The sequence below is a fragment of the Pelodiscus sinensis genome, chromosome 31 (assembly GCF_049634645.1).
Source record: "Pelodiscus sinensis isolate JC-2024 chromosome 31, ASM4963464v1, whole genome shotgun sequence".
Classification (NCBI taxonomy): Eukaryota; Metazoa; Chordata; order Testudines; family Trionychidae; genus Pelodiscus; species Pelodiscus sinensis.
The window spans coordinates 8,247,806-8,274,773 of record NC_134741.1 but is presented as its reverse complement, the minus strand read 5'-3'; the positions used below and the strand labels follow the sequence as shown (position 1 = coordinate 8,274,773).

At 51.6% G+C, this 26,968-nt stretch overlaps 12 non-coding genes across 12 annotated transcripts; 5 read left to right on the top strand and 7 right to left on the bottom strand.

Annotated features, from left to right (window-relative positions):
- Window positions 1-1,040: 1,040 nt before the first annotated feature.
- TRNAQ-CUG (transfer RNA glutamine (anticodon CUG)) lies at window positions 1,041-1,113 on the top strand. Its single transcript has one exon. It is a non-coding gene; the product is annotated as a tRNA-Gln (tRNA).
- A 2,994-nt stretch (window positions 1,114-4,107) lies between these two features.
- Window positions 4,108-4,189, bottom strand: TRNAS-GCU (transfer RNA serine (anticodon GCU)). Its single transcript has one exon. It is a non-coding gene; the product is annotated as a tRNA-Ser (tRNA).
- A 6,698-nt stretch (window positions 4,190-10,887) lies between these two features.
- TRNAL-CAA (transfer RNA leucine (anticodon CAA)) lies at window positions 10,888-10,996 on the bottom strand. The gene is made up of 2 exons: window positions 10,959-10,996; window positions 10,888-10,933 (listed from the first exon to the last, which is right to left on the bottom strand). It is a non-coding gene; the product is annotated as a tRNA-Leu (tRNA).
- Window positions 10,997-11,631: 635 nt separating this feature from the next.
- On the top strand, window positions 11,632-11,704 carry TRNAF-GAA (transfer RNA phenylalanine (anticodon GAA)). The gene has a single exon. It is a non-coding gene; the product is annotated as a tRNA-Phe (tRNA).
- A 4,113-nt stretch (window positions 11,705-15,817) lies between these two features.
- Window positions 15,818-15,890, bottom strand: TRNAK-CUU (transfer RNA lysine (anticodon CUU)). The gene has a single exon. It is a non-coding gene; the product is annotated as a tRNA-Lys (tRNA).
- An 836-nt stretch (window positions 15,891-16,726) lies between these two features.
- On the bottom strand, window positions 16,727-16,798 carry TRNAQ-CUG (transfer RNA glutamine (anticodon CUG)). Its single transcript has one exon. It is a non-coding gene; the product is annotated as a tRNA-Gln (tRNA).
- Window positions 16,799-18,726: 1,928 nt separating this feature from the next.
- TRNAV-AAC (transfer RNA valine (anticodon AAC)) lies at window positions 18,727-18,799 on the bottom strand. Its single transcript has one exon. It is a non-coding gene; the product is annotated as a tRNA-Val (tRNA).
- A 433-nt stretch (window positions 18,800-19,232) lies between these two features.
- Window positions 19,233-19,305, bottom strand: TRNAK-CUU (transfer RNA lysine (anticodon CUU)). Its single transcript has one exon. It is a non-coding gene; the product is annotated as a tRNA-Lys (tRNA).
- Window positions 19,306-19,852: 547 nt separating this feature from the next.
- Window positions 19,853-19,924, bottom strand: TRNAG-UCC (transfer RNA glycine (anticodon UCC)). Its single transcript has one exon. It is a non-coding gene; the product is annotated as a tRNA-Gly (tRNA).
- A 1,894-nt stretch (window positions 19,925-21,818) lies between these two features.
- On the top strand, window positions 21,819-21,900 carry TRNAS-UGA (transfer RNA serine (anticodon UGA)). The gene has a single exon. It is a non-coding gene; the product is annotated as a tRNA-Ser (tRNA).
- A 2,183-nt stretch (window positions 21,901-24,083) lies between these two features.
- Window positions 24,084-24,157, top strand: TRNAM-CAU (transfer RNA methionine (anticodon CAU)). The gene has a single exon. It is a non-coding gene; the product is annotated as a tRNA-Met (tRNA).
- A 2,370-nt stretch (window positions 24,158-26,527) lies between these two features.
- TRNAK-CUU (transfer RNA lysine (anticodon CUU)) lies at window positions 26,528-26,600 on the top strand. The gene has a single exon. It is a non-coding gene; the product is annotated as a tRNA-Lys (tRNA).
- The last annotated feature ends 368 nt before the right edge of the window (window positions 26,601-26,968 follow it).

The window sequence follows — 26,968 nt, the reverse complement described above, 5'->3', positions numbered from 1 at the left end:
CGTTTGCTGTGTGAATTCTGTGGGGCAGGTTATGTCAGGCCTGGGCACAAGGAGGGTTCAGAACCAACCCACAAGTAAGTCCCCGCTCAAGGGGATTGGGCAATGTCCTTTGCCAGCAATGTAAGTCCAGCCATATAAGTGTCCCACTCACATGCCCAAACTTTCTCCGTACCCCACTCACAGTTGCTTCCCTTGCTCAGGGCAGATAAGAGCTCACAGGTGGTTTTCAGAGCTCACCTCCCACTCTTGGGGGTGGATTGGGGATAGGAAGCATCTCACCCACTCCGTTGGCCACTTGCCACTGCTCCTACCAGCCGCCCGCCAGCCGCTCCCTCCAGCCACCCCGTCCATGCTGCTGTGGGTGCCAGTGTCTCACCACACGGTAAAATCAGACCAGAGACAGACACTGTCAGTAAACGTTTCTCTAGGAAACGCTCCTCCGGATGCTGGGCCTCCCTCCCCAGCCCACCAGAGCCGTGTGCCGCTGTCATACACCTGCTCCATGGACATCTTCCCATTGCAGAGAGTGCTCCGAGCCAGACTGTGACTAGCCAGCCTGTCTCTGGGCACCCAGGGGCTACGTCTACACTGCAGGCTTCTTACGCAAAACTTGAGGAGCATCTATAATGCACGCGCATTCTTGTGCAAGTAAATTTATGGCAAAATGTAGGAAAGGAGGGCTTCTTGCGCAAGTGTTATTCCTCTCCCCATGAGGAATAAGCCCTTTTGTGCAAGAGCTCTTGCACAAGAAGGCAATATGGATGGACAACAGGGGTTTCTTGCATGAGAGAGCGTTTACACTGCCATGGATGTTCTTGCACAAAAGCACATGGCAGTGTGGATGCACTGTTGCACCTAACAGTTCTTGCGCAAAAAGCCTTCAGGGTAGATGTAGCCAGGGGGTGTTTGGGTTTGTTACCAGCACTGAGCTTTGTACAACAGCCCAGGGAACATTGTGAAAAGCCAAAACCTTCCAGCCCTGGGTGTCCCTGGCCAGCCAGAAAGAAAGGGAATTTCGGTTTGTGTAACGTCACTCACTTGCCCCAGTGGCCTAATGGACAAGGCATTGGCTTCTGCAGCCAGGGATTGTGGGTTCAAGTCCCATCTGGGGTGACACTGGTGATGTTTCCTAGTGGAGTCTCTTTGTCTTCCTCTTTACCGTGTTAGCTGTGAGGGTCCCCTGGAATTGCCATTTTCCCCCAGACAGAACCCCTCAGGAGCAGACGGTGACACTGGTGTTAGGCGCAGACAGGAGAAGAGTGTTTGTTAAAAGCTGAGGTGTGCACAGTGAGGTCACTTGAAGAGATGCAGGCGCTGGCGTCTCTGTATGCGCCTTGGCACCTGTTACCCATCGGTACCTGCCACCTCTCACTCCCCTGCCAGCACCCAGACAGAAGGCCAGTGCACATGGAGCCAGTGACCGTAGCGAGGGAGGCAGCTGCAGCACAATTCCAGGCTTGGGGCACATTGAACAACTGTTTGAAATATTTTTAAAACAAAAAATATGAAAAACTTAAGGCTCCATCTGCACTGCAGGCTGCTTGCCCAAGAACTGTTTTGTGCAAGAGTTCTTGTGCAAGAGCACATCCACACGGCTGTGTGTTTTGGCACAACAGGGAGGGAGAGCTGAGTGGTTTGAGTATTAACTTGCTAAACCCAGGATTCTGAATTCAATCCTTGAGGGGGCCATTTAGAGATCTGGGGCAAATCTGTCAGGGAGGGTTCCTGTGCTTGCTATGAGGGTAGGGGGCTGGACTATCTGACCTCTCAAAGTCCCTTCCAGCTCTATGAGGTGGTTTATCTCCCCATAAGGAGCATCTACAGCAGCATAGATGCACTCTTGTGCAAGAAAGCTCTAATGGCTATTTTAGCCATAGGGGTTTCTGGCACAAGAAATCCCTCTTGCCTGTGCACACTGCCTTCTTGTGCAAGAGGGCTTATTCGTTATGGGGAGAGGACTAACTCTTGCACAAGAAGCCCTCTTTTCCAATGGTTTACTGTTTTTCTTGCACATGAATGCACATGCAGGGTAGACACTGTGCTAGTTTTTGCACAAGAACTGCCATTCTTGTGCAAGAAGCCTGCAGCATAGCCAGGCAGTGTGAAAAACCTCACAACAATAAGCCCCAACCCAGGAGGTCCTACTAAGATTTGAACTCAGATTGCAAGATTCAAAGTCCTGCCCCTTACACCATGGGAACAAAACAGGTGACTGTGTGTAGCCATATGGAATACTGAGCTTTCAGACTGGCCTCTGGACTCCAGGCTTTCCTCCTGCTGCTTCATCCCTCTGGCTACGACTACACGGCACATTTATTTTGGAATAAGCTGGTCTCGAATAGTGATTCCAAAATAGCTTATTTCGAACTAGCACGTCTACACTGCAGGGAAACCTCAGAATAGTCCGAGGCAGGCTCCCCAGTGTAGACGAGCTATCTCAATTTAGAGCCCCAGGAAGAATAACTTAGAATGGCCCTGGGGAGGGGCTAGTTCAAACTAGCAGCAGTGGCGCAGCTACAGACACATTATTTTCAAATAGCTAATTTGGATTACGTGTTATTCTTCGTAGAATGAGGTTTGCAGAAGTCGGAATAAGCCGTCTGTTACTTCAGAATTATTTCAAAATAACGGAATTGCTGTGTAGACTCTTGCATTGTTATTTTGGAATAACGGCCATTGTTCCGAAAGAACTTTTGTGTTTGTGGATATAACCTGCACAGCCCAAGAAATGTGATTGGCAGCTCCTCCCCACAATCTTTCTGTCAATTGCAGTAGAGGGCTCTGAAGACACGGACCCAAGGCAACCACCTTGGTTACCTTCTGCTAAGGCCAGGCTGGAGGGAAAAACAATCACTCCTTTGAGCCGGAGTTGAACCAGTGACCTAAGGATCACTTGCCAAGCACACGCTACAGTCCTCCTCTCTGTCAACTGAGCTATCGAAGGGTGCCTGATTGACGCTGGTTTGTCTAGGTTGTCATTTCTACATGTCTCAGGGCATGTGCTCCCCCAAGTAGGTGGCATTGCTGATGAGGGGCAGAGAAGCACAGGGGCTGTCACAGGTACTTCACATGCAGACGGACCCCTTGAGTGAAACCTGAGCTAGATCCATCCATGTCACAGCAAAAGGAAGAAAGTTGGGTTCTTCTCATGTGTCTTCTTTGTTCCAGAGTCTCTAGGGATGCGGTCGGGGCAGGTCCACAAAAAAACAAACCACTTCTCACGTGTCTCCTCACGTGTCTTCAGCAGGGGAGGCGGGAGCAGAAAGTGGGAAGGGCGGGCAGGGGAAGGGTGTGTGTGCGGTGGTGGTGGGGGAGGCACAGAGGGGAAATACAGAAGGCCCTTGTGGGGGCACCCAGGGGAGAGTCTCACAGGTGTCCTTGTCTGGAACTCTCCCTCAGGGCCTCTCAGATGCACAAGCCCCCGGAAGGGCCTGCTGGATGGCAGCCGTGTGCTGCTGCTGAAGGGCCTTTTGCGGAAAAGGGATGCAGATTAGACACAGCGCAATTGCAAATGAAGCGGGGATTTAAATCTCCCCCGCTTCATTTGCATGAACATGGCTGCTGCTTTTTTCCGGCTCGGGGCTTTGCTGGCAAAAAGCGTCAGTCTAGACGGGATCTTTTGGAAAATAAAACCTTGTCCAAAAGATCCCTTATTCCTAGCAATGTGGCCCCCTGAGCAGCCTCTGATGTTCCCTGCTTGAGTCCCAGAACCAGCCCTGAGTGAGGGGGGCAGAGGGGGAGCAGCTCACACATGCCAAGGGGCTGGCCAGGGGCAGGACATGAGCCTGCCAGGCAGCAGTGACATCACAAGGGCCTTGTGCAGCACCTCAGCTCATTGGCTGGGAGGCAGTGACCTCACAGAGGGACCATGGCAACAGCCAGGTGGGACAGGCTGCTGGGCTGGGGCATCTCAGAGACCCCCATGGCCTGGCTGCCTGGAATCTCCTTTGTGAGGTTTCCCCTTGAGGGCAGAAGGGATTGAGGGTCCCAGCTGGGAGTGTCTCTGTGGAGATTTCCCCTTTCCCCAGGCTGCAGTGGGAGGGGGGTGGGGCAGGCAGGGCTGCCACTAAACCTCTGGGAGAGGCAAGAGAGAAGACTACTAACACCTGATGAGGATGGGATTTGAACCCATGCGTGCAGAGCACAATGGATTAGCAGTCCATTGCCTTAACCACTCGGCCACCTCATCTGAGCTGTTACAATTTGCTTCAAATCACCTGAAGTCAGCACTTCAGGGAACCTTTCTGCCACTTGCTGACTGGCCAAGGACACCAAGGGTGGGAAGGTTTTGGCTTTTCACAATGTTCCCTGGGCTGTTGTACAAAGCTCAGTGCTGGTAACAAACCCAAACACCCCCTGGCTACACCTACCCTGCAGACTTCTTGCTCAAGAACTGTTTTATGCAAAATGTCTTGCCCAACAGTGTGTCCACACTGCCATGTGCTGTTGCACAAGAGAAGTGCTTTTCTGCAAGCGCGCCTATGGCAGTGTGGATGCTCTCCTGCTCAGGAAAGCTCTGATGGGCATTTTAGATACATGGCTTTCTTGAGCAAGAAACCCCTGTTGCCCATCCACACTGCCACCTTGTTGACGAGTTCTTGCACAAGAGGGCTTATTCCTTGTGGGGAGAGCAATAACTTCTGTGCAAGAAGCCCTGTTGTCTGATGCTGCACTATAAATTTACTTGCGCAAGAAAGTCCCTGCAGTGTAGACGCTCTGCAAGTTTTTACCCAAGAGCAGTTGCTCTTGTGCAAAAAGCCTGCAGTGTAGATGTAGCCCTGCTGTGTAGACACAGCCTGAGAGAGACAAGTAAAGGAAGTGGCCAGAGCCTCCCCCCGGCAGGCTGATCCTCAACAGGACGGGCACGTCTACACAGCACCCTCACCTCGAAGAGAGCTGTGCAGTGTGAGCGGCTGCCCGGGACCCCAGGGGAAGGTCTGTGGGGAGTTTCCAAGGCAACAACAACTACAAAGTTTCATAATCTACACTCATGTGACTGTGATTTATTCCTCCACTAGCAAGTGTCTCTGAAGGGATGAGAAATGCAGGGGCCAGGTGCAGGGAGCCTGGTCACATTCTCCTGCCTGAGTCTCAGTCCTGGCTGCAGCCTGGCGACAGAGAGAAGAGGCCAATGCAAACAGCCCCATGGCAAGGAGGAGTCAGTACGTGGGTGGGTGAAGCAGGGAGCTGGGGGCAGAGTTCTGCTCTAACTCACTAGGGGTGCGTCCCATAGTTCAAAATAATCAATGCGCCTATTTTGAAATAGCTTATTTTTTAATTTGGCGCTGGCTACACAGCACTTATTTCGAAATAAATCGCTATTGCGAAACATCCCTCCCTCCTCCTGCCATGCAGGGACATCAGAATAGTGAGCCCGTTATAGCTTGAAATAAGGGGCTTGCTCTTAAGACGCATCAGTGTGATATGAGCACCACGTCCTAAACCTCGGAGCTAGCCGGCCCTCGGGTGTCAGTCCCACAAGTGGCCCTTTCAGAAAGGAGCTTTGGGCAGCCGCAGGCACGTTGTGGGCTCTGGAACAAGGTGGGTGAGGCAGTAGGGCCTTTTGCAGGCAGGGGAATTAGCTCAAGTGGTAGAGTGTTTGCTTAGTATGCGAGAGGCAGTGGGATCAATGTCTCCGTGCTCAGCTCTTATCCTTTAATTTCAGTGGCTGCCTCCCTCTTCCTACCTCCTCTCCCAAAAGCGACAGACCCCCAGCAATTGCCATGCTGCAAAGCAGAGAGTGGAGATATCAAACTCAGTAGTCGAGCAGGCTCTGTCGTGCAGCGGAAAGCATGTTGGACTTCTAAGCTGTAATGGTTAATGTGAGCCCAGCTAGACATTCAAAGGTTGTGGTTTCAAGTCCCACCAGAGTCACTTTAGCTGCTTCCTCATTTCCAGGATGCAGCTTTTACAGACCAGGCAATCCTTAGGCTGACACTGGGGTGGGCTGGCATCCAGGCAATTCCCAGCAGACACCAGTAAGGGTGGAGGGAAGGGCTGGTCCTTGGGGTTGGGGCTGGGGGTTGTTCTGAAAGGCTGCAGGTGCTTTTAGACTGTTTTGTCCCTCCCTGTCTCCTACCAGTGCTGAGCAACACTCAGGTTGTGTCTACACTGCACTGTCCTTCTGGAAAAACCTACGCAAATTTCAAAACCGAATGGCTGTGTCTACATTGGCACCCTTTTGCAGAAAAGGGATGCTAATGAGACACTTCGGAATTGCAAATGCCGCGGGGATTTAAATTTTCCCCACGGTATTTGCATGAACATGGCCTCCGCTTTTTTCCGGCTTGGGGCTTTGCCAGAAAAAAGCGCCAGTCTAGACAGGGATCTTTCGGAAAATAAACCTTTTCCAGAAGATCCCTTATTCCTTATTCCTCTTAACATCAGGACCTTATTGCTGCTCCCCTGGGTGCCCAGGTACGTGCAGGTGCTGCTGCTGACCAGCCTGTACCTGAGATGAGCCCAACTCCCATGTGACAAAGCTGATAATGCCCCTTGGTGTCAGCCTGGGGAAGCCATGACTTGGAGCCAGCTACTGGTACCCATGGAAAGCTGATTTCAGAGGGATGAGATCAGCCCTTCCTGTGTATCTGGCTTCTTCAAAGGGGCTTAATAAGGAGCTAAAAGCTGAGGAAGAGACATTTAGAAGGGTGAATTTCTGTCCCTGGCACTGTTTTCTGTGTACCCCAGTGGCCTAATGGACAAGGCATTGGCCTTCTAAGCCAGGGGTTGAGGGTTCAAGTCACACCTGGGGTGCCAGTTTCCTCTCATTGACAAATAATTTGCCTTCTTTGGCTCTCTGAGACAGTTAGCAATGATGATCCATGGTGGCTGTCTCTCTCTCTCTACAAAAACTGTTCAGACCCCCCCCTAGCAAATGCAGGTGTGTTTGCTAAAAGCCTGTGTATTCAAAGTCAGAATGAAGGGGCATTTTGCAGTAGAAGGCCCAGGAGTGACAGGCAGAGGGAGGTGACTGTAGCAGAGCAGCGTCTGTCTGGAGACAAAATAGAGCCTGAGGATGAGAAGGATGAGAAGGCCCATGAGAGGCAGAGACTCCAGAGCGGTGGTGGTGGTGAGGGGCTAGTTATTTGGTCTGGCAAAGGGACAGAAAATCCCCAGGCCCTGAGCATGGTGCAGGCGAAGGCCATGGGGCAGTTTGCCTGGTGGGGTTTGGGACATGGAGAAGCTGTGAAGCTCTGTGAGTGGATAAGGTCCCTGGCTGAGCTGTGACACCTGCCGTGTGTGTGACTCAAACTGTCCCTCGTCCCCTTTTGTGTGTCTGTTGCACTTCCAGCATCTTTCCTCCAGCATCTTTCCTCAGGCACGTTCATCCAGCAAAGACCCCCCCAGGGATCTTGTATCTTCCGAGAAGAAACCGTCTGACACGGTGCTGCCAGGGAGGGGCCTCACTGCTAGTCGCTGTTCCTGTTCCAGGAGTGGAGCGAGTTTTGTCCTGGGCACCAATATTGAGGGCTCCAGACATGAGGGATGCCAGCGCACTGGCCCAGGCCGGGCCGGCAGTGATGGTTTTTATACATGCAGGGAAATGCCCCGGCTTCTCCCCCTCACAGAGCTGCTGCCTCTCCAGGAGGCGGATGAACTGCAGGTGCGGGACAGCTCCCTGCCAGCAGGGACAGCAGCCAAGGCACCAAATATCGCTGGGTCTGCAGCCAGTGTTGGGAACTGAGCAAGGAACAGGAGCCTTTTGTGTCACACACGTCTCAGGTAGGATGGACCCTCACTGAGCCCAGACTGTGACTGGTCCTAGCCAGGAATGTGTCTGGGGCTGGTTTGTGACACTCTAAGGCTGTGTCTACACTGGGCGTAAGAGCGACGCTGCCACGGTCGATGTTCCGGGCTCTAGGGAAGACCGGCTGATTGGAACTGAGCTGTGCAGAGTCTTGTAAAGGGAACCGCAACTTCTCTGGGTATTTGTCAAGATTTATATGAGGGTTTATCAGAAGGGACATTGTGGGCTCTGGAACAAGGTGGGTGGGGCAGGAAAACATGCGCACAGGCAGGGGAATTAGCTCAAGTGGTAGAGCGCTCGCTTTGCATGTGAGAGGTAGTGGGCTCAATACCCACATTCTCCAGTGATAGATGTTTGCTGCTTCTTCTTTTTCACAGGCAGAGCCAGCCAGGGGCTAAGTGCTTCCAAGGGTTCCTTCCTTCTTCCCAGAAGGCAACAGGCTGGTTTCCGCAGTGCATGGGGTGTCCTGTTTGCCTCACAGGGAGCAGTTCCCTGGCTAAAAGACAGGCAGGGAAAGTCCAGCCTGTAACACCCAGCGGAGGGGATTCGCCTGCCTGGAGCGGGCAGGAACAGACCAGCACTTGGGAGCTTGGCTGCCAGCTGCTTAGCACATCTGGATACAGAAGAATCCCAAGACTTGGTTCTGCCAGGCTCCAGTTTCCCCTCTTCTGTTTCTTTTCAGCTCCCTGAAAACTGCCTCCCAGCTGTGGGTGAGGCTGAGTGTGAGAAACCAGCTGCGCTTTGGATGATTTTGTTAATTGTTTAAAAAGCCTCAGGCACCTCTTCTGCCTGGGGAGGTGTCTGTAATAGATGCATAGTGTGACATCACCCTGGGGTTTTACCCCTTTAACCTCACCCAGAGACTCCTGAGAAGTCTATCTGCTGTGTCCAACTCTGCCTCAGGCCAAGTGTTCGCATGTTTCATGTCGAAGGAAACTCCTCCTCCCTTTTTCCCTGCCAGTCCTTCCCGAGCAAGCTCTACCCTTCTGTGCCAAAATTCCAATAAAGTGTATTATCCCACCAAGTCCCTGTGATACCAACTTCTTCCTGCTCATTACCCATCATTTCCATGTGTCTATACGAGCATCTAAGACACAGATTAGATTTTGCTTCCCAGTGGTCCCTCGTCCCTCCTTTATCTCTGCGGTTACAGCCCCTGCTCTCTCCCATTTCTGACCCATCCCCCAGGTGTCCATATTGTTCACTTACCTGTGGGCTTTGGGTACCTGCCCCCATCAAACCTAGTTTGCTGGAATTCTCGCAATGCGGGCTCACGGAGGTCAGGTAGGGAGAATGCCGGTAGCGTTTTTCTGCATGTAGGACGGTCCCAGCAAAATCTTCTACTGCAGCACCCTTGTTTCCGCCTCGAGAACATGTGGCAGGTTTTTCACACATTTCTGAGGCAGTAAAAGACATGGACTCCAAAAGCGTCTCAGAAGCAAGAGTGCCACGGTGTCTTAGGTGTTTCTAGCTAGGCACAAGTAGTTTCTGTCCCAAAGCGGTAACTACCATCCAGTTTGCTGGAATTCTCGCAATGAGGGATCATGGAGGTAAGGTACCGCCAATACCCGATATCATTTTTCTCCATGTACGACATTCCCAGCCATATCGTCTAGTTCAACAGCCTTGCTTCCTCTTCGAGAACATGTGGCAGGTTTTTCACACATTTCAGAGGGAGTAAAAGACATGGACTCCAAAAGCGTCTCAGAAGCAAGAGTGCCACGGTGTCTTAGGTGTTTCTAGCTAGGCACAAGTGGTTTCTGTCCCATAGCGGTAACTACCATCCAGTTTGCTGGAATTCTCGCAAGGAGGGATCATGGAGGTATGGTGCAAACTTTCCTGTTAGCGCCAATGGCGGATATAATAGTTCTCCATGTATGACAGTCCCAGCCATATCATCTAGTTCAACAGCCTTGTTTCCTCTTCGAGAAAATGTGGCAGGTTTTTCACACATTTCTGAGGCAGTACAAGGCATGGACTCAAAAAAGCGTCTAAGAAGCACGAGTGCCACGTTGTCTTAGCTGTTTCTAGCTAGGCACAAGTGGTTTCTGTCCCATAGCGGTAACTACCTTTCAGTTTGCTGGAATTCTCGCCTTGAGGGATCATGGAGGTAAGGTACAGTGAATACCGGATATCATTTTTCTCCATGTACGACATTCCCAGCCATATCGTCGAGTTCAGCAGCCTTGCTTCCTCTTCGAGAACATGTGGCAGGTTTTTCACACATTTATGAGTCAGTATAACACATGGACTCCAAAAGCGTCTCAGAAGGAAGAGTGCCACGGTTTCTTAGGTGTTTCTAGCTAGGCACAAGTGGTTCCTGTCCCATAGCAGTACCTACTGTAGAGTTTGCTGGAATTCTCACAATGAGTGATCATGGAAGTCAGGTAGTGCCAATGACGGATATCATTTTTCTCCATATACGACAGTCCGAGCCATATCATCTAGTTCAAGAGCCTTGCTTCCTCTTCAAGAACATGTGGCAGGTTTTTCACACATTTCAGAGGCAGTAAAAGACATGGACTCCAAAAGCGTCTCAGAAGCAAGAGTGCCACGGTGTCTTAGGTGTTTCTAGCTAGGCACAAGTGGTTTCTGTCCCATAGCGGTAACTACCATCCAGTTTGCTGGAATTCTCGCAATGAGGGATCATGGAGGTATGGTGAAAACTATCCTCTCAGCTCCTCTGCCGGATATCATTTTTTCCATGTACGGCATTCCCAACCATATCGTCTATTTCAACAGCCTTGTTTCCTCTTCGAGAAAATGTGGCAGGTTTTTCACACATTTCTGAGGCAGTACAAGGCATGGACTCAAAAAGCGTCTCAGAAGCACGAGTGCCACGGTGTCTTATGTGTTTCTAGCTAGGCACAAGTGGTTTCTGTCCCATAGCGGTAACCAGTGTAGAGTTTGCTCGAATTCTCGCAATGAGGGATTATGGCGGTCTGGTGAAAACTATCCTCTCAGCGCCACTGCCGGATATCATTTTTTCTATGTACGGCATTCCCAACCATATCGTCTATTTCAACAGTGCTTTCATGAGATTGTGGGAGGAGCAAGGGCTCCTACAATGTCAGGAGAAATGGGGAAATGAGGTCACCTCTCTAGACATAAAAGAGATGATATAAGAAAAGAGGATGTGTCAGGAGTGGGATTTGAACCCACACCTCCATTTGGAGACCAGAACACCCAACTAAGGGAAAGACAGGTCCTTGAGTCTGGCGCCTTAGACCACTCGGCCATCCTGACACCTATGCAGACACCTCCCATGGCAGTTTTCTTACATGTGTGAGTTGCTCAGGGAGGCGGCGGGAGCACCTCTCTTTCCCCGCCTAACAGCCGCTCTACAGTCCCATTTCCATCTCTCTAATGATAGGACAAGGGGCCGGGTTTCAGGATTTTTTGCGCAAGAACCTCCCAGTGTAGACCTAGCCCTGTAGTCAGAGTTCGAAGGCTGTAGCAAGTAACCAGGAATGACATCCCTTGTTTCAGTATTTTTTCTCCTATAAAATTATCAAGCTATATTTAGCTAAGCTGTTTGTGAGTAACTGGCAGGTACCACAGTAGCCCACATCCGCACAAGCGCAAACGACCTCACTAGTGGTGCACATTATGAAACTCACTCCGACCATGGATGGAAAGTCTCAGAGGGAGCATGACCCCCCACCCATCTTCTTCCCTGCATTGGCAGCCACAGTCTCTTTCAGCCACTAGAACACCCCGGGAAGAGAGGCAGGAATGGGGCCAAGTGCAAGTCAGAGTGAGGGGGGCAGGCAAAACTCAACTTGCCTTGCAGGGCCACTGGCAGCAGCATCTCGCTTGAATATTGATGCGGAGAGAACATGCCTGAGAGAAGCCTTGGCCTCAGACATCTTGAAGCAGTTGCCAAAGTAGCTCAGTTGGGAGAGTGTTAGACTGAAGAACTAAAGGTCCCTGGTTCAATCCCAGGCTTTGGCAGAAACCTTAGTCAATAGGGCTTGGCATCTTTGGCAGGCTAATATCTGCAGTCAGAGTTCAAAGGCTGTATCAAGAGGCTGGGAATGACATAACAAAAATGATGATATTTCAGGGTTAGAAATGGGAGAGGGGATTTCATGTCACCTCAGAGATGGTTGCTATAGTATAACAGGGCTCTTGGCTTCAGCTGCTTCCAGCCTTGCTTCTCTGTTTTGAATTCTGTGCCCCCAGGAAGGAACATTAACAGAGCCTGCCTTGGACTAATTCTGAGGCTTCCCCATACTGAGGACATGCTATTTCTATTTTCTTAGAGTGGATGTTATTAGGTCAATTTAAACAATTTCAAAATAATTTCCAAGTATAGACATGCCCTTATAGTCCCGGTCTTCACAATATCCTCTGGTAAGGAGTTCCACAGATAGGCTGTGTCCAGACTCAGGGGTTTTTTCGAAAAAAGTAGCCTTTTTTCGAAAAAAACTTCACCTGAGTCTAGACTGCAGCTGCGTTCTTTCGAAATTAAATCGAAAGAACGCGGCTTTTCTTTTGACGGTGGTAAACCTCATTTCACGAGGAAGAACGCCTTTTTTCGAAAGTGCTCTTTTGAAAAAAGGCATTCTTGAAAGCAAACAGGGCTTTTTAGAAAGAGAGTATCCAGACTCACTTGCTGCTTTCTTTCGAAAAAGAGGCTTGCTTTTTCGAAAGATCCGCGTGCAGTCTAGACGCTCTCTTTCGAAAGAGGCTTTTTCGAAAGTATCTTTCGAAAAAGCCTCTTTCGAAAGAGGCTTGCAGTCTAGACATAGCCATAGACTGTGCGTTGTGTGAAGAAATACTTCCTTTTGTTTGTTTTCAACCTGCTAATATCATGGCGCATCCTTAGTTCTTCTATTATGGGAACAAGAAAAATACCTTTGCTTATTTACAGTCTCAACAACTGCCATGATTTATAGACCTCTATTTTATTTCCACTTTGTCTCCATCTTTCTAAGATGAAAAGTCCCAATCTCTCCTCATGTGGCAGCTGATCCAACCCTTTCATCATTTTTGTTGTGCTTGTCTGAAATTTCTAATGCAAAGATATGGTTCTTTTTTTTTCAGAGGGGGGGGGGGGGATAAGGCAACCACATTTCCAGTCAGTGCTCAAGTTGTGGGCACAGCATGGATTTACAGAGATGAAATATGATAGTCACTGTCTTATTGTCAAGGCCTTTTAAAATAATTTCTAACATCCCATTTGTGGCTGCACATGGAGTGGATGTTTTCAGAGATCTCTCCGGCTGTGACTTGTTGTAGGCAGATTTGTTTCCATTTAGTATGTGTGTAACTAATTGTTTATACTAATTATAAGGATTAATTGCCAGACTCAGAGCTCACAGCAATTTTCCATGAAAAGTTGCTTTCCCCTCCCCATCATGGGGCTGGAAAAAGAGCTAGTAACAGAATAGTTATCCAAGTTTAAACGCTTTCGTGGCTTTCTGTGGTGTAGTAGGTATGATGTTTGCCTAACATGCAAAAAGTCCCCGGTTCACAGCCAGGCAGAAACAGATGGTCTGCTTTCATTGCAGCTCCTCTTGGTGCCCAGGAAAGTTCAGGTCTTGGTGCCCAGGAAAGTTCAGGTCTTGCTGCCCATCCTGAGGCTAGGTATGGGGCCACCTCTTCCTGCTGCCTCCTTGTGAGACTGGCCCAAGGAGGAATAGGACAGAGAATGGAAGCCAAGCTGAGGGAGGCAAACCAGAGGCTCTGGGACTCAGTGGTTGAGGAGAACCCTCCCTCTTGTTCTACCAAATCCTGTGGGGGTGGGGCTGGCTGTGGGGAGGCAGAGGCCTGGGTTTGTCCCAGGGATGCTTCTTGCAGTCCAGGAGAAGAAGGGGGCTCTGGGTGGAAGGAAAACAAGCAAAGCTGGTCCCAGTGGGTATGAGCTGAGGCTCCAGTTCAGCATAATTGAGTCACTGAGCTGAGGAAGTGGTGTTGGGTGGAGGTCCCATGGTGTAAGGAGCAGCACTTGGGCCTGGGAGTCCTGCAAGCTGAGTCCAAATCTCAGTGGGACCTGCTAGTGTTTGGCTGCAAAACCCTCCCACTTCCACTGCTTTGCCTTCCTTCCCCTTAGGTTCATGAGAGACAATTTCTTACCTAACGCTGGGACTAAGTCTAGACTGGCATGATTGGCATGATTTTCCGGAGATGCTTTTAATGGAAAAGTTTTTCGTTAAAAGCATTTGCGGAAAAGAGCGTCTAGATTGGCACGGATGCTTTTCCGCAAAAGCACTTTTTGCGGAAAAGCATCCGTGGCCAATCTAGACGCGGTTTTCCGCAAAAAAGCCCCGATCACCATTTTCGCCATCGGGGCTTTTTTGCGCAAAACAAATCTCAACTGTCTACACTGGCCCTTTTGCGCAAAAGTTTTTCGCAAAAGGGACTTTTGCCTGAACAGGAGCAGCATAGTATTTCCTCAAGAAGCACTGATTTCTTACAGTAGGGAGTCAGAGCTTCTGCAGAAATTCAAGCAGCCAGTGTAGACAGCTGGCAAGTTTTTCCAGAAAAGTGGCTGATTTTCCGGAAAAACTGGCCAGTCTAGACACACCCATTAAGTCTCCCTCTGTGCCTTGTGCTGGGGAGCCTGACCCCTGCAGGGAACCTTGGGGTAGCCACTGCTACAGCAGGAATTTGGGCATCAGGTCACCCCACTGGGGACAATGGAGGGAAGAGAAGAGTTTTCCCTGCTATTGGGGGAAGCTGGCCAGGCCAAGGCCCTTTCAGCCACTGGGTCTGTGCAGGCTGGAGCCTCCTCCTACCAGCTCTCTGGCCCGAGTCCTGCAAACACCTGAGCCTTTTGCCTGCTTCTGCTTCCCTGTCCATAGCAGGAGGCAAAATGAGGGCAAGTCAACAAAACAAACACCCCAGTGGCCAGCATAGGGCTTGAACCCATGATTTTGGCATCATTAGCACCACGCGCTAACCAACTGAGCTAGCCGGCAAACAAAAGTGCAGTTCACAAGTGGCCCTTTCAAGAAATGCGCCTCACACAGCTGCAGCGATGTCTCTGCAGCTGCCAAGGGCTCTTCTCTGCCAGGGCCACTAGTGACTCACTGTGATGTGGGCTGGCTAGTCCAGCTGGTTTGAGGTTCGGTCACGGTGGCTGCAGTCAACATGGTGCACTGAGACCCAGGGCAAAGAGGCAGCCGGATTCTCTTGCTGCCAGCATCTTGCCTCCCAGCTACTTCCCTGTCAGCAACAGCCACAGCCCCTTTCGGCCACTGGATCAGCGCGGGAAGGGAGGCGGGAATGGGGCCATGCCATTCCACTCACAGCGCACTACATCATATCCTGCACATGCAGGCTGCCTGCACACAGCATCCCAGCCTGCACATGCTAGCAGCTGGCCGCTGAGCATAGGGAGTGGCTCCGGCAGCGGTGAGGGATTCATGTGTGGTGGCAGCTCACATTTTCCTAGGTCCTCCTGGGACACAGAAGAGGCCTCCCCTGGCCACCCATGGAACTGCTGGTTCGGGAAAAGCCAAATGAGCCATGGTGCCCTCCTCAGGGAGTTTGGTGAAACTGTTCTACTCTATGGTCCTAGACAACACCTTTGACTCCCAAAGTGCAGCCATTCCCTATTTCCCTCCAGCCCTGGCGGTGTCTGGCTCCCTGGGCACAGAAGGCTACAGATCAGCGGGCAGAGGCTCTGAAATGCACATCCCCCCCAGCCGCTGGGGCTGTAGAATTTACCTTTGAGGTTTGGCATAGTTTGGGGGAGGGAGAAGTGCAGCAAACATTGATCATCTGGCTTGTAAATCCCTTGGTCCTAGGGTTTGGGTTGGAGTCCCCAGGAGGGGACCCGGCCTTCTTCAATTTGCTGGAAGGAGGTGAAGCTACAGAAGCTGACGGGGACAATCAGTGGGCGGAGGGTTATTTTTTTCTCCTCCCTGAGCTGATGTGGCTAGAACTGAGAAGAAGAAAATCCTCTTCCCTTCTCCTCAGAAGATGGAAATTGCAGTTGGTTCTCCCTCTGCTTCTACTAAAGCTGGACCCCAGAACTAGACTTTTTCTTTCTAAAACTCTGGTGAAAACTGAGAGCCAATTGCTTGTAGACTGAGAAAGTGAGTTAAAGAAAGGAACTGCCCAGCACAGGGCTTGAACCCATGACCCAGAGATTAAGAGTCTCAGGCTCTACCAATTAAGCTAGCAAGGCTCTGTACAAAAAGTTTCCTAATATCCCATCCCAGCATAACAGGAGCCAAGAGTTCTCCACTGCCTGACTCAAGGCTCTTTCTTGCCCATAATGTGGGGTTCTGGTCTGTGGAGAGGTTTGAACTCGAACCCCACTCCCGACACACCCACTTCTTTCCCCACAAGGAACGGCCCCATTTCCATCTCTCCAGGGACAGGAGAAGGGCTCTGGCCTGTTCTCTGCAAAATGCTCAGCCTGTTTCATTTTCTGCAGGAACGAGTGGGATCCATGCGCCCTGTTCCCCAGTGAGAGGTATGTGTCCTCTTCCCCCCTTTCCACAGACACAGCAGCCAGGGGGTTGTGCACCTGCAGTGGCCCTTTCCTACTTGGCCTCCCACAAAGCTGGGGTGAAAAATTCCTAGACCCCAGCCCTCCTGCCAGGGCAGAGGTAGCAGGATTCACTCCCATCTTCTCCTGCCCGTGCCCTGGTACTGAGGGGCCGGCCCCTTTCCTGCTGCCCCAACTCTTATTCCCACAATGCACTTTGTGCAGGGGCCATTGGTGTTTGTGCCAAGGTGCATGGCTGGGAGCCAGGACTCAGGACCCTTCCCCCAATTCCCCCTCTGACCCGCTCACACTGTCTGGCTGCCTCCAGCACGGGCTGGGCTCAGGAGTCAGGTGGGTGACCTGCCCTGCAGCTGTGATGGCATCAGGCCCTTCCCGCCGGCCTGCTCCGTCTGGAGATGGAGCTCCAGTGGCCTCAGACACCCAGCAAGAGGAACAAAATTTTCTCCAGTGAACCTCAGGGTATAGAAGCCAAAGCACCTGAACCTTGTAACAACCAGCTCAGTCTTAGTAGGTCCCACTGAGATTTGAACTCAGATTGCAGGATTCAGAGTCCTGAGTGCTGCCCCTTACACCATAGGACCTGTGGTGTGAAAGTGCAGTGGGCACCTCTGACTCTCAGCTCTCAGGCTGGCCTCTGCTCTCCTGGCTTCCCTCCAGCTGCTTCATCTCCCAGGACTCCCTGTAAGAAATGTGTCACTTTCACCCCTGGGAGCAGCTCAGCCAGGCAAAGGGGCTGCCTGGGGCAGGACATTAGCCCTGGAGGGCAGGGGTGGGTGTGGCAGTGACATCACAAGGGCCTTTCGCAGCCCCTCAGCTTATTGGCTAAAGGAGGTTGGGAGGTGGTGACCTCACAGAGAGTCCATGACAGTGGCCAGGTGGGCCAGGCTGCAGGGCAGGGGCCATCTCAGAGCCCCCCCATGGCTTTGCTGCAGGGAGTCTCCTTGAGAGTTGCCTTGAGGCCTTTTCGGAGCCTTCTCCTTTCCCACGACTAACTGACCTAGATGACAGATGTCGCTGTGGAGAAGGGTTAGGGTTAAGTGCCTCCACAAAAACCTTTGTAAATGCAGCAGCGGAATTAGCTCAAGTGGTAGAGTACTTGCTTAGCATGCGAGAGGCAGTGGGATTGATGCCCACATTCTCCAACTGCAGCTCAGCTCTTATCCATTGTTTTCACTGTCAGGGCTCAGTGGCCCCCTCCCTCTTCCTACCTGCTCTCCCAAAAGAGACAGACCTGGCTCCCCTTTCTTTGCCACCAGCAATTGCCATGCTGCAAAGCAGAGAGTGGAGATATCAGGCTCTGTGGTGCAATGGAAAGCATGTTGGACTTTTAAGCTGCAACAAAATGCAGGACTGTGTAGCACTTTAAAGACTAACAAGATGGTTTATTAGATGATGAGCTTTCGTGGGCCAGACCCACTTCCTCAGATCAAATAGTGGAAGAAAATTGTCACCACCATATATATCAAAGGATACAAAAAAAACCCGAACACATATGAAAAGGACAAATCAAATTTCAGAACAGAACGGGGATGCCGGGGGGGAAGGTAAATGTCTGTGAGCTAATGATATTAGAGGTGATAATTGGGGAAGCTATCTTTGTAATGGGTAAGATAACTAGAGTCTTTGTTAGGACCCCGCCGTAAAGTGTCGAATTTTAGCATGAATAACAGTTCAGAGGATTCCCTTTAAAGTGCAGTTTTAAAAGGCTTTTGAAGCAGGATGCAGGTAATTAAGTCATTGAGATAATGTCCTTTCTGGTTGAAATGGCAAGAAACTGTTTTTTTCTGTATTTTGTTTCAGCTACCCTAGACTAACATGGCTACTTTTCTATCACTATTTTAAGCTGCAGTGATTCATGTGAGCCCAGCTAGACATTCAAAGTTTGTGGGTTCAAGTCCCACGAGTGTCACTTTAGCTGCTTTCTCATTTCCAGGGCGCAGCTTTTACAGAACAGGCAATCCTTAGGGTGAAACTGGGTTGGCTTGAGTCCAGACAGTTCCCAGCAGACCCCAGTGAGGATGGAGGGAAGGGCTGGTTCTTGTGGTTGGGGCTGGGAGTTGTTCTGAAAGGCTTCAGGTGCCATTAGATCGTTTCATCCTTCCCTGTCTCCTACCAGTGCTGAGCAACACTCAGGCTTTGTCTGCCCTACACTGCTCTTCTGGGAAAAGCTACGCAAACTTCAAAACCCAATTTGTGCAGCTTTTTCTTCTGCTTTTTTTTTTTTTTTTTTTGGAAGAGGCTTTTCGGACATTTGGCCTGTTACACTGGGCAAGTCACACAAGGGAGGCAGCAGGCAGAGCCGGCCCAATGTACCAGCCTCCTAGGGCAGGGGAGGCCAAGGCACAAGCAGCTGCCTGGCCTAATTTATCTGGCTTCCCCAGGTTGGCACCCAGGGGCATTATCAGCTGACGTTACCCCCCCCCCCCCCGTCACATGAGCGTTGGGCTCATCAACAGGCTGGTCAGCAGCAGCTGCAGTTACCTGGGCACCGCAATAAGAGAAGACCCTGTGTTTCTGCCTGGATTTTTACCAGGGACCTTTTGCGTGTTAGGCAAATATGATAACCACTACACCACAGAAACACATTTCAAGGGATGGAACTTGTCTGACTGTTCTGTTCCTGGCTCTTTCTAACACCCTGCTCTGCAGGGGAGGGGGATGCTCCTTGTGAACACTCCACCTCTTGTTCTCAGGGAAGTGCCTAATTTCCTCACCAGCCCCTTGAGATTTGTAGCTCAAAGCTGGAGCTGCTGTGGAAGGAGGTGAAGCTACAGAAGCTGATGGGGGACAATCAGCCGGTGAAGGGTTATTTTTTCTCCCCCCTGGGCTGATGTGGCTAGAACTGAGAAGAAGAAAATCCTCTTCCCTTCTCCTCAGAAGATGGAAATTGCAGTTGGTTCTCTCTTTGGTTCTACTAAAGCTGGACCCCAGGACTAGACTTTTTCTTTCTAAAACCCTGGTGAAAACTGAGAGCCAATTGCTTACAGGCTGAGAATGTGAGTTAAGGAAGGGCTCTGCCCAGCATAGGGTTTGAACCCATGACCCTGAGATTAAGAGTCACATGCTCTACCAACTGAGCTAGCCAGGCTGTGTGGGAAATGCTTCCTAATATCCCATCTCAGGGGAACAGGAGCCAAGTGTTCTCCACTGCCTGACTCAAGGCTCTTTCTTGCCCATAATGTGGGGTTCTGGTCTGTGGAGAGGTTTGAACTCGAACCCCACTCCCGACACACCCACTTCTTTCCCCACAAGGAACGGCCCCATTTCCATCTCTCCAGGGACAGGAGAAGGGCTCTGGCCTGGTCTCTGCAAAATGCTCAGCCTGTTTTATTTTCTGCAGGAAGGAGTGGGATGGTTGTGCCCTGTTCCCCAGTGAGAGGTATGTGTCCTCTTCCCCTTTTCCACAGACACAGCAGGCCAGGGGGCTATGAGCCTCCAACATCCTAGACCAAGTCAGAGCCAAGGTCAAGGGATCGCAGCAGAGGTATGTGAGGGAGGAACCACATTACTGTGCATGCTCTCGGAGAGGATGAAAAGCCACAAGAGGCAGCCCGCAGCTGCAGGACCCATTTGTGCCTGTTTTTCAGGGTTCAAGTAAAGCCTCACTAAGGATATTTGATGCTCCCTCTTTATATTGCATTGGCTGGGAATTGAACCCAGGTCAACTGCTTGGAAGGCAGCTATGCTCACCACTATACCACCAATGCCTGCCTGAAAAGTTGCTGGGAAAATTAGTGAGGAAATTCTACATCTGCCATGAGGCCAGCCAGAGGCGAGAGGGTGCCTGTGTGGTTTGGGTAAAGCAGAACTTCTTGGCCATTAGGCAAAGACCAGAAGTGGTGACGCTGAGGTAGTGGCTGCCCTGCACTCTCCATGGTTTAAGGAGCTGGGCAGGAGAGGATTCCCAGAGGTTGTTGGGTGGGAGAATAGAGTTTATCAGACTTTGGACTAAGCTCTAGAGCAGCCAAGGGAGAGGTGGGGAAGTGACCTCTGGATACTCTTTGTGGCCCAGGGATGAGGACTAAGAGCCGTCCTTGTGTTTTTTGCTGTAAAGTGTTGTTTCTGGGTCCTTTGCCTAAGATCGAGCACTTCTGCCTTTCGGAGAGCCGTGTCTCAGGCACAAGACCCCAGAGACCCCTTCAGGGACACATCACAGGACCAAGCAAGGGGCAGAAACACTGGGCACTGTCAGTGTCTGGGCCAGAGATAAAGACCCTCTTGGAGCTGTGATCCGAGGGGGAGTCTCTGCAGGCCCGGCAGTCCAGGTGGACGAATGCAGACATTTATGAACATAAAAACATAAGAACGGCCATACTGGGTCAGACCGAAGGTCCATCTAGCCCAGTGTCCTGTCTGCCGACAGTGGCCAGTGCCAGGTGCCCCGGGGGCGGTGGACCGAAGACAACGATCAAGCGATTTGTCTCCTGCCATCCGTCTTCAGCCTCTGACAAACAGAGGCCAAGGACACCATTTTATCCCCTGGCTAATAGCCTTTTATGGACCTAACCTCCATGAAATTATCTAACATATGGCTCAATGGCTGATGGCCTTGCAGAGAAAGGCCACCTCCCCACTCCTGCATCCTAGCCCAAGTCAGACCCAAGGTCAACGAATTGCGGGAGGGGTATGTGAGGGCCTGTGAGGGCAGGTCCCGCTCTGGGGAAGCACCGCAGCACTGTGCATACTGTGAGGAACTGGACCGAATCCTGGGGTGTGGGGAGCCCCTGTCTCCAGGGATAGTTGTGGAGTCTGGGATGGAGACACCTGGGCAGCAGCGGCGGCAGCTTCAGGATGACAACGCTGATGACCTGCAGTGCCAGGAGATGCAGGAGGACTCCCAAACGTCTTCAGGCAGCGGGGAGGGAACATCAGGTGAGTGCTGGGAGGTTGCAACACCCAGGACATGTCGACACTTGCAGTCTCCTTCAGGAGAGGGATGCAAATGGAGACATTCGAAATTGTAAATGAAACCGGGATTTAAATATCCTGCGTTACATTTGCATAATCGCGTCCGGGTGCTGTTTCAAAATACTTTATTATGAAATAAAAAACAGTGTTTAGATGCAGTTATTTGGGGAGAAAACCCTTCTTCCAAAATAACCCTTAAACACTCACCTCTGGTCTGGACCTAACAGCAGTGTCAGCGTTTGCTAGTCGGGGCTCTGGACAGCACCTGCACAGAGGGAGATGGGAACTGCGGGACGCCCTGGCCAACTGTTCCAATGTCTCACAGCAGAAAAGACAGCAAAAGAGGCCAATGCAAATAGCCCCAGGGCAGCCAGGGAGTCAGCACATTGGTCTGTGGGGCAGGGAGCTGGGGGCAGGGCTGGGCTCTAACTCACTGGGTGCCCTTGGCTTGTTCAGTGAACCTCTCCCTGGCTCTATGGCCCTGTCTGTACAGCAGGGACAGCAACACTCACAGCCCCACAGGAGGAGGCTGGTTTGAAGCTTCACCCCATGGCCCAGCAAGGAGCCCCCATGCTTCCCCTGTGTTCTGGGAGCCAGGTTTGCTGTGTGAATTCTGTGGGGCAGGTGAGGTGAGGTCTAGGCACTGGGATTAGTTACCAGTTTCCTTGGTCTTGGGACATTGCTATGTTCACAGCTGTGATGGCTGAGTGGTTAAGGCGTTGGACTTGAAATCCAATAGGGTTTCCCTGCGCAGGTTCAAATCCTGCTCACAGCGAGGTCTGTGTTTTGGCCACACCCCTAACCAGAGCAACAAGCTGCACAAACCCTGAGACTCTCTCCATGTCCCCAGTCAATCCCTTTCTGCGCCTTCTGAGAGAGACACGGCGCATGGTGCCTCATTATGGGTCCCAGAGCTCTAGGGAAACTCTCAGCTCCTGCAGCCTCTGCCCCTTGCCCAGCACCACATGGCTCAGCCCTACCCCTGGGGGCTCTCCTGCTCCAGTGTGTGATAGGAGTTGAGTGAGAGGATGGAGCGTCTGGGCCTGTCATGAAGGGCAGAAATGCTGGGGATATGATGTGGGTCACTCCTCCTGAGGCACACAGCCCCCCCCCTCCGCCGTGTTGGAAGCAAAGGGTCTAGAGAAGTATTGGGGGGGGGGGGTCTTGTTCCCTGCTCTTGCTCTGCCTTGGGCAAAGAATTAGTAACAGAATATTTGTCCAAGTTTATGTACAGAAAAAAACTGACAAGCATGTTTCTGTGGGGTAGTGGTTATCATGTTTGCTTAATGTGGAAAAGGCTCCTGGTTCAAAGCCAGGCAGAAAGTGGAACAGGGGTTCTGCTCTTATTGTGGCTCCCCAGGTAAACACAGCTCCTGCTGCTTGGGATAAGCCCAATTCCCAGGCTGAGTAAAGCAAGGAACAGCAGGAGCCCTGTCCTAGAAAGAGAGGGGCCAGTGTCTGGCCCAGACAGACTCAGGCTGGGAGGACAAAGCTGCCTGACATCTCTAGTGTTCCTCAGGCGCAGGAGGACACATTGGTGCTAATAACATGCAGTGCCATCGTCCAGCCAGGCCAACAGGGAGTGTTTCTTAGGGTAGCACCTGATTTCCTGCAAGTGTAGCCCTTGTACCTTCCCCCTGGAAGGATAGATACCCAGCCTGTAGCTCAACTTTCCTCTTACACAGTAGCTTGTGATGACAGCTCTAAGCTAACCCATTAACAATTGAAGTTATTAGCCCCTGTTAGCACATGCCAAGGCCTGGGATTGAACCAGGAACTTTTAGAGCATCAGTCTAATGCTCGTCTAACTGAGCTACTTTGCCTTTAAAAAGCCTGTCTGGGATGTGTGGCAGCCGGGCCACATGTCGTCATGCCCTGCCCAGGAAGGCCAGACTGGCCTTTCCACAGCGCCCCTCCCCCACAGCCCAGAGCCAAGGTTCCCTCTAAGCCAGGCCTGGGCAATACAGGCCAGCGGGCTGGATCCAGCCCATGAAGCCACCCAACATGGCAGCAAGAAGCCTCAGGCAGATTCCCTGCTCACCCTGCCCCCACGCACAGCTGAGAGAAGGGGCTGCTGGGCCCTTTGTGTCTCTCAGCCCTAGAGGAAAAGGCTTCAGGCCTGGTCCCTGCTCCAAGCTTGTTTGTGGCCAATGGGAGCTGCCTGCTTGAAGCCCTGGCCAGTCACCACAAGGTCTTATTCACCCACGGGTATGACCTGTACCCCCTGTGCAGGGAAGGGGCTGCCTGAGAAATGTGCTTGGTTGCTGGGAGTGTCTCCCACTGGCACCCCAGCCCCTCCCTTCCTTCCCTCAACCCACAGGCCCTCCCGATGATGGAAAAGGGCGAAGACTCAGCATATTTCATGAGTACAGATGAGGCTGGCTTCCCTGACTGAGAATTGAACCCAGACCTCAGCAGTGAAAGGGCTGAATCTTAGCCACTAGACCATCACGGACACATGAACATGAACATGAACATGCACCTCTCCTTAGCTACCCTTGCCTTTCACAGACCACTTTCTGTCCCCTTCAGGATGCGGGTCCATTTTCCATTGCCCAGAGGGGACAAGAACAGAAACCAAACAGAACATCAGAACAGCCAGACTGGGCCATGCCAGTTGTCCAACTAGCCCAGGATCCTGTCTCACAACAGCAGCCAATTTCATTGCCCAGTGGGAATCCTCAGGACAGACAATTGTTAAGTGACCCCTCCTGTCGCCCATTCCCAGCTTCTAGAATACACCAGCTAGGGACACCTGCCCTGTGCATCCTGGTTAAATGCCATTGATTAACCTTCCCTGCATTAAATTATCCAGTTCTGTTTTGGAGCAAATGTCTTGGGCTGCGCAGGCCTTGAGTCATGGCAAGAGCTGGAGGGAAGTGGGGAACGGCTGCTCTTTGGGAGTTAAAAGTGTTGTCTGGAAACATAAAGAGCAGTTTTAAAGACACTTTGGAGGAGGGCACCATGGCTTAGCTGGCTAAAGCACCTGCCTCATAAACAGGAGATCCTGGGTTCAAGTCCCAGTGGTGCCTTGTTGTAACCTTTGCTCACACTTACTTATGCCCTTTTGGGACACAGAAAAGGCCTCCCCTGGCCAGTGGCCACCCATGGAACTCCTGGTTCAGGAAAAGGCTGATTGGAGAGGGGTATTGGGAACAAGGAAATCACAAGCCTGGAGCCCCTGCAGAAGCTGCTGGCACTGGCAAGGCAGGGCTCTGACTGCAATTACTGGGACAGGAGAGCCAGCTAAGCCATGGTGGCCTCATCCAAAGTGTCTTTAAAATGGCTCTTTATGTTTCCAGACAACACTTTTAACTCCCAAAGTGCAGCTGTTCCCCACTTCCCTCCAGCCATCGAGCCCAGGTGGTGTCTGGCTCCCTGGGCACAGAAAGCTACAGCTCAGTGGGCAGGGGGCTTTGGCTTCCTTGCCCATGGGATGCTGTTTCAGGGAGGGCTGCTCAGCCGGGGTGAGGTTCACCTGTTGAGGAAGGGAAGAGTATCTGGGAGCAGACTTTGAAGAAGCCAGATACACAGGAAGGGCTGATCACACTCCTCTGAAAATCAGCTTTCCATGGGTATCTGTAGCTGGCTCCAAGTCATGGGCCTTTTCATCTCGTCTCCCTCCCGAAACCAGGGAAGTGTCTCCCGCTGCTGCAGCCTGCTGAGACTCTGTCTGTACAGCAGGGACAGCAACACTCACAGCCCCACAGGAGGGCCCCTGGCCTAGCAATGTGGCCCCCTGAGCAGCCTCTGATGTTCCCTGCTTGAGCCCCAGAACCAGCCCTGAGTGAGGGGGGCAGGGAGAGCAGCTCACACATGCCAAGGGGCTGGCCAGGGCAGGACATGAGCCTGCAAGGCAGCAGTGACATCACAAGGAACTTTTACAGCACCTCAGCTCATTGGCTGGGAGGCAGTGACCTCACAGAGCAACCTCAGAGACCCCCATGGCCTGGCTGCCTGGAATCTCCTTTGTGAGGTTTCCCCTTGAACTCACCTTTAAGCCAGATCCCTGGTCAATTTACCCTCTGGATTTTACCCACAAATCACGCTGAGCCAATCCTTTAGCATCTAACATCTAAATGTTTATTACTACAATAATACAATATAGGGCACAGGACACATGCTTCTTTGCTCACCTGCACTAGCCTTTCGCAGGATGAGGGGTCCCTTCTCCCTTGCCCAGAGGGGACAAGAAAAGAAACCAAACAGAACATCAAAGCAGCCAGACTGGGCCATGCCAGTTGCCCAACTAGCCCAGGATCCTGACTCACAACAGCAGCCAATTTCATTGTCCCGAGGGAATCCTCAGGACAGACAGTTATTAAGTGATCCCATTCCCAGCTTCTGGAATACACCAGCTAGGGACACCTGCCCTGTCCATCCTGGTTAAATGCCTTTGATTATGGCTGCAGGGATCCCAAAGTTGAGTAGCTCTGCATTAAGGGATCTTATTAATGTCAAGAACCTCAAGCAATGTAAGGCCAGAGTGTGATGGAACTGGAAAGGAAAATGTTTACACTAGAAGGAATTTTTTCCAAGGGGGCACTTGGATTTGAGACAAGGACCAGTTGAGCTACAGTCAAAGACTCTATCACTGAGCTACACCCCCATGGAAGTTAGCATCAGCAGCCAGTGTTGGGAACTGGGCAGGGAACAAGAGGCTTTTGTGTAACACACAACCCAGGTGCTACCCTTGGGCTTGGTCTGCACACTGAGCAGACGGGTGGGAGGGGTCTGATGCTGTCACATATGCAAGGCAAGTCACTCACCTGGCCCCTGGGAGGGATGGGGGATTTGTATATTTTAGGAAGGGTCCTGAGTCCTGGCTCCCAGCCACACACCTTGGCAGAAAGACCAATGGCCCCTGCACAAAGTGCATTGTGGGAATAAGAGTTGGGGCAGCAGGAAAGGGGCCGGCCCCTCAGTACCAGGGCACAGGCAGGAGAAGACGGGAGTGAATCCTGCTACCTCTGCCATGGCTTGGCCCAGGAGGGCTGGGGTCTAGCAGCTTTTCACCCCAGCTTTGTGGGAGGCCAGGTAGGAAGGGGCCTCTGGAGGCTCATAGCCCCCTGGCCTGCTGTGTCTGTGGAAAGGGGGGAAGAAGACACATACCTCTCACTGGGGAACATGGCGCATGGATCCCACTCACTCCTGCAGAAAATGAAACAGGCTGAGCATTTTGCAGACACCAGGCCAGAGTCCTTCTCCTGTCCCTGGAGAGATGGAAATGGGGCCGTTCCTTGTGGGGAAAGAAGTGGGTGTGTCGGGAGTGGGGTTCGAGTTCATACCTCTCCACAGACCAGAGCCCCAGTTAGGGGCAAGAAAGAGCCTTGAGTCAGTCAGTGGAGAACACTTGGCTCCTGTTCCCCTGAGATGGGATATTAGGAAACTTTTCCCACCCAGCCTGGCTAGCTCAGTTGGTAGAGCATGAGACTCTTAATCTCAGGGTCATGGGTTCAAGCCCCATGCTGGGCGATGCCCTTCCTTATCTCACATTCTCAGCCTGTGAGAAGTTGGCTCAGTTTTCACCAGGGTTTTAGAAAGAAAAAGTCTAGTCCTGGGGTCCAGCTTTAGTAGAACCAAAGAGAGAACCAACTGCAATTTCCATCTTCTGAGGAGAAGGGAAGAGGATTTTCTTCTCCTCAGTTCTAGCCACATCAACCCAGGGGGGAGAAAAAATAACCCTCCGCCCGCTGATTGTCCCCTGTCAGCTTCTGTAGCTTTATCTCCTTCCACAGCAGCTCCAGCTTTGGGCTACAAATCTCAAGGGGCTGGTGAGGAAATTAGGCACTTCCCTGAGAACAAGAGGTGGAGTGTTCACAAGGAGCATCCCCCTCCCCTGC